General features: G+C 36.5%; 1 long non-coding RNA gene across 1 annotated transcript; it reads left to right on the forward strand.

Moving 5' to 3' along the window:
• Window positions 1-4319: 4319 nt before the first annotated feature.
• On the forward strand, window positions 4320-9427 carry LOC148790529 (uncharacterized). Its single transcript, XR_016078466.1, has 3 exons — window positions 4320-5921; window positions 6007-6147; window positions 8367-9427. It is a non-coding gene; the product is annotated as an uncharacterized LOC148790529 (long non-coding RNA).
• Window positions 9428-13488: the final 4061 nt, after the last annotated feature.

Consider the following 13488-nt stretch of genomic DNA (forward strand, 5'->3'; position numbering starts at 1 on the left):
GGCTAGACGTTCATGTTCTAACCCCTTGTGATGGCTACTGATACATATGTTGTTGTCAGCATTGGCCGGTAGTTCGGTGCCATGACTACACTACATCAGTCCGCTGGTTGTCTACTCCTACGAGGAGCCATAGGGAGCTCGACCTGCGGGGGCAGCTCTACTAACTATAGGTTGCCAGCTCACACGGAAGCCTTGGAAGGCTCGACCTGCAATGGCATCCGTGCAGTCCGTTGGCCGCCAACTCCCGCGGGAGCCACAAAGGGCTCAACCTGTAGAGGCAACTTCGTGAAACAGAGCTAATGAGTTTTCGTCCGGGCTGACTGTTGTTGAGTATAAACATAGAATGAGTTGAGGTTGGCGAGGCTTCTTTACAATTTGTTGGCCATCAAACCCCACGGGAACCACGAAGGGCTCAACCTACAGGGGTGGCCTCACTCCGAGGTGCCTGTTGCCGAACTATTGGTTGTCGAGGTCGTTGTGTTGCTGTTTATTTTGTGGCGGTATGAATGTGCGGAACTTCTCCTCCCATGCCCACATTTGGAGATTTGTGCTTCAGTTCATAAAACTGTCGCGCTCCAATCTCAGTAGGAACCGCTGATGGCTCTACCGCGAGGAGAGGGGTGTTCACATGAGGTAGCAGTATGCTTATTTGGGGTATTGGGAGTGCTGAGTTCGGCACAGTTGTTACTCTAGGAAGTGCTATGGGCACTGAACTTGCCTGATTGTCATAGGGGGGTTCTCAAGGTTCATTACGAATGTTCTTGCCCCCTACTAATTGATACTTCGTTCTTGATGTTGGTGCTACTAAAAAATGTCATTGATTTAACAAAAATGGAAATTCAGGAGGTGAGAACTTAGCAATCTAGAAGGTGAAAACTTAGCTTTTTGTTGCATTTCCCGTAAACAACGTCAATTGGTGATGCACGTTTTGGCAGCTCCTATGCTAGATAGTGAGTTAGAAGCCGAACTGGAAGTTCCCTTGCTAGGAGGTGATTTTATTCTTGAGCTGATTAGGCGAAGCTAAGAGATCGTTTGGGTGTTGAGCTGAATAATTCAGCGAGTTGTATATTCTTCTAGAGAGACCTACAAGGGAGCAATGTCAGAGTGCCTGGGTTGCTTTACCCGTGGTGGGCACTCCGATGCTTAAGTCAGCAAGCGAGAGATTTTTTGAGAGAGCTAAAAGTGAGATAGAGAGCTGCGGGAGCTAAATTGTGCATCTACCTTGTGAGGTTGGAGGTGAGGCCTTATATAGGCACTGTTTGGCATGGGATTCACACATCGCGTCCGAGATCTCTGGGATGTCGTGCCTAATTGGCTCGAAGTCCTCGAAGGTAGCCATGCACGTAGACTAGTCTTCGTGCCTTGCTCGGTCTCCTCCAGAACATTCTATATGGGGGCCAACTTCCGAGAGACCCGGGAGCAACGTGTCATGCATGCAGAATTGGTCGGCAAACATGTCTTGCAGGTTGCCACCTGGACCGTCAATCAGGTCGGCAAGCCCTCGAGGGAGGTTGCTCTTCATGTCGAGGTTATTTCAGCTAGTGACGAGGTGCTACAGGTCGGCCCTGAGTGAGGTGCTGCTAGCCACCCTAAGTTGTGGTCGAGGTTGCCAGGTGGATGGTAGGAGTAGGTTGCCAGGTCAATGGCGAAGACGAATCGCGATCTGGAATTCCATCACTTCGGCTAGGGTAAGTCATCGCCTAGATGGTGCCTGGGTGACATCCAGCTGTTCCGAAATACCATGTGTCATAATGTCACTGGAGGTCCAAATCCGCGCTCATCAATAGTCGAATCCTAAAAATAAACATGATTATCTACTTGTTACTGGGTTAATTTTGATTGGCATTATATAAATATTCAATCATTTTTCTCATGGACTTGGGAACCTGTGTACAAAATGATTTCTGTAGCATGCAAAAGTAGATATTAGAGTATGAAAACTTACTTCACATTAAACATTTCACTTAATAGAATAAGCTTAGTGTTTCACACCAAGGCAAGTATAGGAGTCATCCTTGTTAATATTCCACCGGAAATTCAGCAGAAATAAGAAGAATAAAAGCGAAGGACAATTAAGGGGGTATTCGACAACGTGGTTGGTTTTGTTTTTGAAAACTAAAATAACTGCCATATCAGCAAAAACAATACAATTTTTTTCAAAAACAAAATCAACTATGTTGTCAAACACCCTCCGGTAGAAAAGAATTGTTAGGTTGGAATTTACCACACACAATCAAAATTGGCTTAAGAATGACCTTTTAGAATTCCTCCCTTAAGCTCCACTACTCCCTACCATCTACCATCTACCATGTGCCATGAAGATGAAGGTGTACAAAGTTTTTTTCAAGAAAATAATAGAAGTATTGGATTAGGTTTCTTAATTGACCTATCCATGGAGAAACAGGCTTAAAAGCTATTCTGTCTTTTCTAACAAATCATCAATCATTACATTTTCACTTTAACCACAAATGACCCAATTTCCAATTATTTAAAATTTGTTTTACAATAAATTACCCTTTTTTTATAGGTCTCTCAAATTTCTGTTTACAGTGATTTAAATGGGATTAGGTAAGGACAGTGCTTTTAGCTCCACCAACCAACCGGCATGGGAATGGTTAGATGCCATATATTTAAACCTGGTTGCTTTTAAAAAGTGCTGTTGTAAATACACATGGATTGAATTTTTTTTGATTTGTTGATAGGCTGATATAAAAGAAGGGTATTTCTACTAAAATGTAAGGCATACAAAGACCAAAGTTGGTTAAATGTGTCAAATATGTGTTTTTAGATTGACTGATCATTAAGTTTCTTCATATAAGAACCTTATTTGTTATGTTGAGAATTAATCTAAAATAATCATGGCAATACCTTTTTGTTAGGGCAATTTGAATCTTTTAATTGGTTAAGTTCTGTACATAAAATAATTACCAGTTGAAGAGAATGTAAACATAGGAAAAAGAAATTAGCTATGGTGGCTTTGAAAAGGGCCACACCACTGAGTCATATCAGAGTCTGTTTGACTAAGTAGTCTAGTCCTCATTCCTCCATTATAATTAATTAATTTTTTGCATAAGGCATGGGTCGGTCTGTGTTTATTTAAGGCACCACGCTTCACGCTTCAGGGTGTGTTATAGAATAAAATCCTAATCAAAGACCTAACGGTTTTTAGTTGAGGTCTTTGCATAGGTTTTTATTTTTTAAGAAATCATGATAGCCTCCTCGTAAGGGTGCAAGTTGGGCAGGTTGGGTTGGGTTTGTGGTGATTTCAGGCCCAATCATAAGATTTAGGGCTAAGGCTAGGGCCCAAATTGAGCCCGATGTCAAGTAAGATATTCTCAATCCAAGCCTATCCAGCACTGTAATGCAATACTATAATTTCATTAACTTAGGTTGGGCTTGGGCGCTGGTTGGGTTTGTGTTGGTCAATGAACCTACCCTAAAATTACAAAGTGAAAGCTTTTTTGGATTAAAATTATCTTCTATTTTTTTTTTATGCCAGAAAGGGTATAAAAGTTATTTTATTACACCTTTAATGGCTACTAAAATACCCATATTTGTGTATTTAGTCCATTTCTAAGTGTAATTGTTGAAAATGTAGCTTCAATTATTACTTTCCGGCTCATCTAATCCCCTCTTATTAAGTATTATACTTAAGGTATTAACTTCCATTTTCTCTTGTTAAAATCTTTATTTAAGTTATTTTTCAATAATAAATGCTAATAATTAGATTTATGTTAATATTTTTAACAATATAAACCCATTATATTAAAACTGACTCAAAAATATAATCATTCTTTATCCAAGTGGTGGCTAAGAAATTCAACCATCTGAATCAAATTGATCAACCTATGAAGTCATAGTTATGTAATAAATTTTTAAAATAGAAATAAATATAAAAAATTACAAAAAATGTAGAAAACATTAGACACATTTATGATATTTTTTTAATTAAATTAAAAAATAAGTGTAATAAACAAGAACTATTTTTTATTGATAATGAAAATGATATATGTATATATATATATTTAATATGTATAATAAAATTATAAAAAATAATATATATACTAAAAATATTATTTTTTAAATATCAAATAAAAAGTATTTTTATATATAATTTTTTATTTTTATAAAATATTTTTTCTCAAAAATCAAGCTCGAGCTTATGAAATTTTCGACTCGAATCGAGCTCGAAACTGGTACTATTCGGCTCGGCTTGGATCGAACCCACCCCTACTTGCAACAAACCCCCCTTCAGGGAAAGGATGTGAAACGAGATCCCTCTCCTCTCTCTCTCTCCTCCTCCATGCGTCTCTCTTTGTTCCATCTCCCTATCCTCTTCTCTCTCTCTCTCTTTCGTTGATATTGATTTCTTCTTTTCAAGGTTCTCTTAGGGTTTGAGTACTTATTTGGGTTGTGCTTCAGGGATTGTCTAAATTGGCAAAACGACACTCCGAGCTATTGGTTTTTTGAAAAGTATCTTTGGCCATCTGGTGGGTACATGAATGTTGTTGTTTTCTTATTTGCCTTTATTTTGTTTAATTTCGTTCTGCTTTCTCTTACAAGGAAAAGAGGGTTTAATGATGACAGAGATGCTAAGGGTTGCACGAAAATGGAGGATTATTCTGTTTTGGATGGTTTTGCATCTTTTTTTCTCTAATGAGGTTGTCTCTATTGTCATGGTTGTGGTTTTTCTTGGATTTGATGGGATTGGCTTGCATGTATATTATTTGGCTTATGCCTGTTAGGGTTAGTCATATTAATTACCTTTTTTGTTTTCCTCAAGGGTTTAATTAGCAGGTTTTCAATGACGAGGTTATTGTTCATGGTTCAGCTATTGATCAAGCAAACATGGGTGTTTTTTGATGATATCAATTTGATGTTTGTGTTGGGGTTTAGCAGTGGCTTTGTTGGTTTCAGTGGTGCTCTTTATTGCACGGTGACAATTATGTTTTATGGGTGGTGGTTATGTAGGTTATTCAAATGTTGATTGGATTAGCTATTTTGTGGTGTGAGAGTGGAGATTTTATGGTGGATTATGTGATTTGTTGTTGTTGTTTGGGAGTGGTTTGGTGGATTATTGACCAAAATGACTATTTTTTGTGTGGGAGTGAAAGTTCTTTCGTTGATTTGATGATTTTCTACAACTATTTCGGAGTGGAAGGCGATTACCAGAGTTTGGTCTGTTCACAGCTTGGTGTTTGGTTTGAATCCTGTGGTGGTTGTGGGGGCTACCGATGTTTGGTTTGGTTAGATTTTAAAACCCATGTTTGTTTCGTTGTGCTTATTAGATTTATGAATTTTTATTTTCTTTTTTATTGCCATTCTAATGCTTTATGGTTTGTATGTATTGCAATTAGCTTTCAGTAGAAAATAATCATAGACCTATCAGAGCTATGACGAGAAGATAATTAAAGGTGCAACCGTGGGTTAAGTTGTAGGCAAGGTTCAAAACATTGATACGCCTGATACGTCGGTATAGGCATATCGGACGAATTGATACTCCATTTGGTGGTTTTTTTTTCTGCCAATTGGTTCAGGGGAACCAGTTTAGGTCTTCGTCACACCCTGAACCGGTCAGACCACTGATACACCCACTGTAGGGGCATATCGGTGAGGTGCCGGAATGATATATATCGGCCGATACGTGTCGATATTTTGAACTTTGGTTGTAGGTACCATTTGGTAAACCATGCACTTGGTATTATTTTCCAGGTGTTGAGAGAACCATTGCACTTCCTACATTGAAGACCATGAAGATGACGGATAGCTATGGGTTGACCTTTGCTTCAATGGAGGAGTTTATATAGATTTGGAGCAATTGATACAGAATTACAGGATGAAGATAAGGAGGAGAGATGGTGGTTTTGATGTTGGAGTTTCTACTTTGGGTCAAATATAATCATTTATTCCCTCCACAATTGGTGTGTAGTCTCCAATGTGTAATGTACAATAAAATAGTATAATCCAAATTAAGTTGCCCTAATACTAACTTTGTCAATTTTATAGGAAATTGCACATCATCAAGGAAATTGGCCTCTCACCAGGAGCTTGGATTTCTTGAAAGCAAAAAAACGTAATAGCACTTTAAGAGCATGAACATTCAACCACATATTGGGAATATTTCCAGTATATGCAGGAGTTCCTGTTGTATGGTTTGATGCCCACACTCTCAGTTTAATGCTTGGATTATATTCAAATTGATTTGGTTCAATTGAAATATAATATTGTTGACTTAAATGGATTAATGGTTTTTTCATTATATTGGATATTGGGCTTAATCCCTTACGACATGATATTGGATATTGGGCTTTCTTGTGCATCGCACGGGCTCTACTAGTACATAATTTAGAATTGACCAAAAATAAAATTATTTTATTGTTTGGCAAAGATCAATTGTTCAACTTTTGGGTCAGATGTATTAACTTTTAATGTCATAAATAAATAATAAAAATTAATAAAATATAAAAATACAAAAATAAAAATACATAAATTTTGCAAAAAGAAGTTCAAGCACATGTATAATATTATATGTTTATCATATTAAACAAAAGCAAGTGTGTTATATCAAAATTATTTTTATACATAAAAATACAAAAATTATAAAAAAATTGAACACATCTATAATTCTATATTTATACTACTATTAAAAATATGAATAAGATTGTGGAACTTTTTTCACTAAAATACTCTTTTGAATTTAGTACCTATTTAATTGTGAGGTTTAAATTGTAAATTGAACTACTATTTTTTACCCCATTCAATTCTCTCTATTTAAATCTTATATTTTTTTTGATAAATGAACAAAAAAGATACACAAAAATGATAAAACATTACAAAAAGAAGAGTCTAGCCAAGCAAGTCAGACTGTCAATGATACTCAAAACTTCACAACTCGATTTGATTATCACATATTTGGATGAGGTGTTTATGCAATTAGATTTGGATTTTGCAGCATGCATTTGATTAATATTAAAAAAATAAAAAAGATATAAAAACAAAAAATAAAAATACATAGGTTTATAGAAAATTTTGGATATATAATTACTATCATTATCATCACTTAGAATTGCCACATGCAAAGCACATGAACACTTACTAGTATTTATATATGTATGTATAAATGTGTATAATCGGGATTAATATGGAGTTGCATAGCAGGGGTTAATATGGAGGGGATGGTCCTACATAGGATAGCAAATTACTTAAAATGTCATATCACCCTATGGCCTTTAACCTACCTAGGGCTTCCCCTAGGTGCAAACCTGAAGGAAAGTAGATTTTGGAACCCAATTATAGAAAGATGTAAAAAGAGACTAGCTGCTTGGAAAAGAAGTTATATCTCTTTGGGAGGTAGGATCACGTTGATAAAATCTACTACGACTAACTTACCCATCTACTTTCTCTCTATCTTTAGGATTCACCAAGAGGAGAAAAGAAATTAGAAAAAATTATGAGGGATTTCCTTTGGGAGTCGGGAGAGACTAGAAATGACCATTTAATAAAATGGGAGGTTGTGTGTAAAAGAAAGAAAGAAGGTGGTTTAAGTCCAGGGAATGTAAGGAAGAAGAATACAGCTCTATTAGGGAAATGGTTATAGAGATGGCCTCTTGAGAGAGAAAATTTGTGGGTTGAAATAATGGCAAGTATACATGGTAGATTGGAGAATGACTGGGACTCTGGTGTATCGCCCGTGTAGGGCTACCTTGGAAGCACCTTGGAAAGCAATTCATAGCCTCCTCCCTCAGTTTCTCAAGTACATCAGGTATGATGTTGGATCAGGGAATTTAATTCGTTTTTGGGAAGACACTTGGTTTGGTGACCGGCCTTTAAAGGAGGTTTTTCCTTCTTTTTATTATGTTTCGTTGTATCAAAATAAGGTCATTTCAATTTTTTTTGTTCTTCCTTCTTTGCCTTTGAGTCTTAATTGGGATCTCGGATTTTGTAGGGGTTTGAGGGATGAGGAAGTTACTTGTATGTTAGAACTTCTCCTTTTCCTTGATAGTGTTTGCTTAGAGCTTAATTGTCCAGATAGAAGAATTTGGTTTCAAATTTCTAAAGGTTCTTTTTCTTGTGCCTCCTTTTTTAAAGCTCTTTGTCAGTCATCTTCCTCTTTGTCCTTTCCTTGGAAAGAAGTGTGGTTTCCGTTGATTCCCCCTAAAATTTAGGCCTTCTGTTGGGAAGTGGCTCTTGGGAAAATTAACACTTTGGATTATTTGCAAAAAAGAAGAGGCCTTTTTTGTGTATTTCCCCGAATTGGTGCACTCTATGCAAATCTGATGGTGAATCTTGTTACCATTTACTAATTTCTTGTTCATTTACTACAGATATATGAAATGAGATTGGTTTTTCTCTTTGTTTGGGTGCAGGTGGAATATGTCAATGGAGATAAAACTGTTGTCTGACCCATCTACCATTGTGTTACTGAAGAAGAGGGGAAGAGTAATGTGGAGGCACACTAGAGCAGCAATTGTGTAGACCTTGTGGGAATAAAGAAATGATAGAATTTTCCAAGAGAAAGAAAGGAGCAAACGACAAATTGTGGAGTGTGTAATGATTAGGTTATACACTGGTTACAAATGGTGGAAATATTAAAAAATTTCACATTTGATGATATTTGGAGGAATTGGCCATTAGTGGCTTTTATCTCAATGCAGAAGGTTAAGGCAAGGTTGGTTTGGGCTCTTCCCATTTTAGGATTTCTAAAATTAAACTTCGATGGGAGTAGTCAAGGCAACACCGGCCCAACTGGAATAGGAGGGGTCATCAGAGACAAGGAAGGAAACTTAAGAGCACTCTTCTCAGGACTAGTGGGGAATGGGGACTCCTTAAAGGCAGAATTATACGCTGCCATACAAGGTGTATAGATTGCAAGAGAGCTAGGATTGGTAAATTTGGTGATAGAAGGGGACTCTAAGGTGGTGGTGGGTTGGCTAAAAAACCCAGAGATCTAGGCTTATAGAAATGAATTTAAGAAATTCAAATGGTTAACTCAGTAGATGGATGTAACTATACAGTGGGTGATGAGGGAGGCAAATGCTTTTGCTGATTCTCTAGCTAAACAAGGGGTAACTAGGGAACAATTGTACTGGGCCTAATTGTAAATTTATGATGTTTATGTATCAATGAGTGAGGCTGCACCTCACGCCTGATTTTGGGATGCTTGTAATGATCATTTTATCATTTGCTTCTAATGTAATCAATTGAATTTTATCTATAAAAAAATGTGTATAATCGGGTTGAGATCAAGTTAAGATCATGGTTTTTAAAAACAAATCGGAAACAGAACTGGTCAGGGGACCGGTTTTTGGTTAAGTGGTTCAATCGTTCGGGTCAAATGATTCGACCCGTGACATCATAAATAAATTAAAAATAAAAAAATATATTTATAAATAATAAAAATAACATAAAATTAAATAAAAAACAGAAAAAATACAAAAGATAAAACTATATAAATAAAAAATAATACAGTACAAAACACATAGAAAATATAAAAATAAAATATAGAAAAATTCTAAAAAATACAAAAAAAATTCAAAAAAGATAGAAAAAATAGCTTGAAATAAACCCTTAAATCACTATATAAAAATCAGTGCTCACTAACCAAGGGAATGTAAAAACCATGATTTTGGGTTATGAGAGATGTTTGGTTGAAGATTCTTCATTCATGAAATGAAAGACCCCTTTAAGGATGAGGAAATTGATTTATTGAGAACAAAGATTGTGCAGCAAGACAAATATCCTCAAGAGACAAACCAGAGCAAGCTAAAGAAGACAAACTCACTAACCAATTCTTCATCGTCTTTTTTCTTAGCAAGGCACTTAAACCGGAACTCACCCAGCTTGGTCTGGTGTTTTTCCAAAAGAAAAAAAAAGAGACAAACTCGCGAGTTTGGGCTGTGAGAGATGTTTGTTGGCTGCAAATTCGTCGGACAACCGCTGCAAACTCGCTTGGCATAACTCTTAGTATTGGAGCCTGGAACTCTAGAAGTGCTACAAAATACGCTGGTTGCCGTTGCAAACTCGCCGTTGCCGGTAGTCGTTAATCATCGTTGGTCGGTGTTTGTTGCCATCGGATGCCGGAGGTGCTGGCCGCCGCAGGTGGTCAGTTGGGTGTGAGGGTTGAGAGGAGGGAAGGGTTACCCTAAAGGGCCTTAAACATTTGATTTTGATTTGGGGATATTCAAGTAATTTTATTTTTTGTTTTTTTTTTTTTATTTAAAACAGTGAAAATAAAAAAGGAAAACCTGTGAACCACTGCCCGAGTTGAACGGTTTTGTGGTCCGACCGCCCGGGTCAACCGTTTTTCTGACTTTTTCAACGTTTTTTTAGAAATTTTCAGTTTCTAGTATAATCGGACCTGGGGCTGACCGGTTACCAGTTTTTCCAGTCTGACCGTCCGACCATGGTTAAGATAAGGTTGGGCTGGACTAAAACCGAGTTCTGATTACCTAAGGGCTAAGCCTAAGCCCAACCCAAAAAATAAAAAAAGCCTGAAGTCTTGGCCTTGAGCCCAGCCTACTGAGAACCGAAAATCCAAGCGCACCCATCTAAAATTTAGGGCTGGGTTGGACCCACCCAAGCCCCTATAATCTCCACTATTAGTATCAACAGAACAAGACAAAGACAGACTATCTTCATTAGGCTAAAATTAATTGTTACATCAAGACAACCACATATCATAGCTGGGATTAGAAAATATCACACTAATGCATATCATAGCTGGCTTGTTGTCTCATTGAAGCTGCGTTCTGGCCTTCTTTTTTTTTTTTTTTTTTCTGGTACTGGTAGAGTGGTAGGCAATCTTAACATTTCCTTTTAACTACACTGTCATATATACAAAAACTTCATCACCATTGATCAGTGAAGATGCACCACATAATAGGAGTAGAAACACTGATACAAAATGGGTCAACTACAGAGCTTCCCTACCTCACCTGCCATTTTGCCTTGTGGAGGAGGATGTGGCCAATCTGAGCCATCCACCCAAAATAGCCTTTCGATTGGACACATGTTGAACTCTCCCTTCTTCATCAGGAATTCAGATTTGATCCTCTCACCGTCTTTGTAATATTTTGCAGCCATGTATTGAGAATATTTCCATAATTGTATGCTTTTATTCATGAGGAAATATTCCTAATACACAGCTGCAAGGGGCTGTGAAACCAAATTCAATTTCCCACAGCTGCAGGGAGATATTCCTTCAATTAATAATGGTCATTGAAAGTTTCAATATATTTTAGTATGAATGTTAGTGAAGAAGTGAATTTGGTAGAGGTAATCATGGGCCGGGCTTACCACCTGTAATAAGGGTGATAGCCCGGGCCTGGGCCTCGTTCCAGGCCTATGACTTTTATGCATAAAAGATTAAATATGTAATATTTTATATAGTATGCATATAAAATTTATTTTACACAAAAAATATTATATATAATATGTATTATAAATGTCATATTATAATATTTACATATAAAAATATAACATAAAATAACATATACAAATGTATATATGTATGTATGAGCCAAAACTTAGACCGAAATTTAGAATTTTCGGGCCGAACTGAAAACGATCATCTCTAGATATATGGCTCAAAAATGAAAAAAAATCCCACTTTTGTAGGTAAGTTCTTGAATTGTGGAAACCCGTGATTTAAGTTGGGGTGTATAGCTGATATGGACGGTTTGGATTAAACAGCTAGCCAGTGCAGTGGGCCATTTATCTGATGGACGGTTTGGATTGGTCACAAGATTGATACGCTTGGCAGACATATGCAGATTTGTGTAGGGAATTTCTCAACTTGACCCCACTAGTGCATCACAAAGTTGAGTTCTTGTTGCAATTTTATTTATACCTTTTTATATGGAAAATAAGATGGTGATCTCCAACGAGTCTTTATTGACATTTTATTTATTTAGAGTGCATTCAAGCATAGTTTTAGCATTTTTAAACAACAATTATTTTGTGCATGATGCATGGAATACAATGGTCTGGCATCAGTGGCTCAGCCCAGTCCTAATTAGACCTGTTCATGGGCCGGGTTGGGCCAAGTTTGGGCCAGGCTTTGCCACTTTATCAATAAAAAATGTACAGATTCGAGTCCGAGCCTAGCTTGAACATTGGGCTTAGATTTTGGGCCCGAGTCTGGATCTTATATAAAGTTTGAAGCCCGATCTGCACATAAGTAGTAAATTAATAAATTAATAAACTAGTTTGTCATTCCTAATTTGACAATAATTTAATAAACAAATATATATATATATATATATATATATATATATATATATTACATATAGCATAAGTATTTTATTATTATATGTAATAGTGTCGGACTGAGCTTATTTGAGAAAGCTTAATAACGGACTGGGCTGGGCCAGCCCATCGGGCTACCTGGTCCATAAACAGATCTAATCCTCATATGACCGACTGGACTCTAATGGGCCGGGTGGCATCACTGCTTTTGCCTCTGCTGTTACTGTTCAGTATTGTTTTCCCTGAATTACACTAACCCAACTTAAAACTGAATAAATGGGAGAATTCTGTACTTGAAAAGAAAAGAATACCCAAGAAAATTGTGACCAATTAACTAATATCATAAATGGTATTTATCAAAATTTATGAATAGATTTTATTTGGTAAAGCTCTTGTCTTTCTGGCATCCTAGATTTCCCTTTAAACATAATTGTCCGGAAAATAAATTCGTATCATGAGAGAGCAAAGAAGTGATACACAAAGATAGCCTCTCCCCATCCTATCCCGTTGGGTTTCCATTTCTTCGATTCCCTTCCAAGCTCTTGCATTGAGCTGATAGTCGTTGTGTTCATTCAAACATCTTGTCGCCATTCAATAATTATTGATACAAAGCTTTTTTGTGTAAGCAAGTACATACCTTCTGTTAATTCTGGGGCCTATAACCCATCCCATTCAACATATGATGATAATTAAAGAAGAAGATATGGCATTAGTCCATGAAAAAAAAAGGAAAAGATATGAAAGCAAGTGAACAAGAAGAATATATACTTTTATTTAGAAATTTATCAATTATGATGTGTACAACTTGAATTTTGTTTTGTGCAATATTAAGAAATAATTTAACTATGAATAATTGATTGAATATGACACTGAATAGAATGGAATGAGGAAGCAATATTACAAAAGGGTTAGACGACGATAATGATGTTGTGCACGACCCGATCACATATATCTCACACCTGCTCTTCGATTATTGTATGATTGGTAGATGTTGCTTCTGCTTGCAATATAAAGCAATGAGCAATCAACATATATGGCACATTATTTTATGGAGACAATTTTGCTGATGTAGCATCTAGCTGTTTTTTTTTTTGATGGAAACCCCCTTAATTAAATTAATTTATTTATTGATCAATAGCTTCAATTTTCCCCTCTACAATTATTTGGGTTGTCTAAAAGTTATCTGATTCATCTTTTTTTTTTTTTTGGTATTCTAAATAGGGCCCTCTAACTAAATATTTT

Source organism: Nelumbo nucifera, chromosome 7, assembly GCF_055504915.1.
Source record: "Nelumbo nucifera cultivar China Antique chromosome 7, China Antique-T2T, whole genome shotgun sequence".
Lineage (NCBI taxonomy): Eukaryota > Viridiplantae > Streptophyta > Magnoliopsida > Proteales > Nelumbonaceae > Nelumbo > Nelumbo nucifera.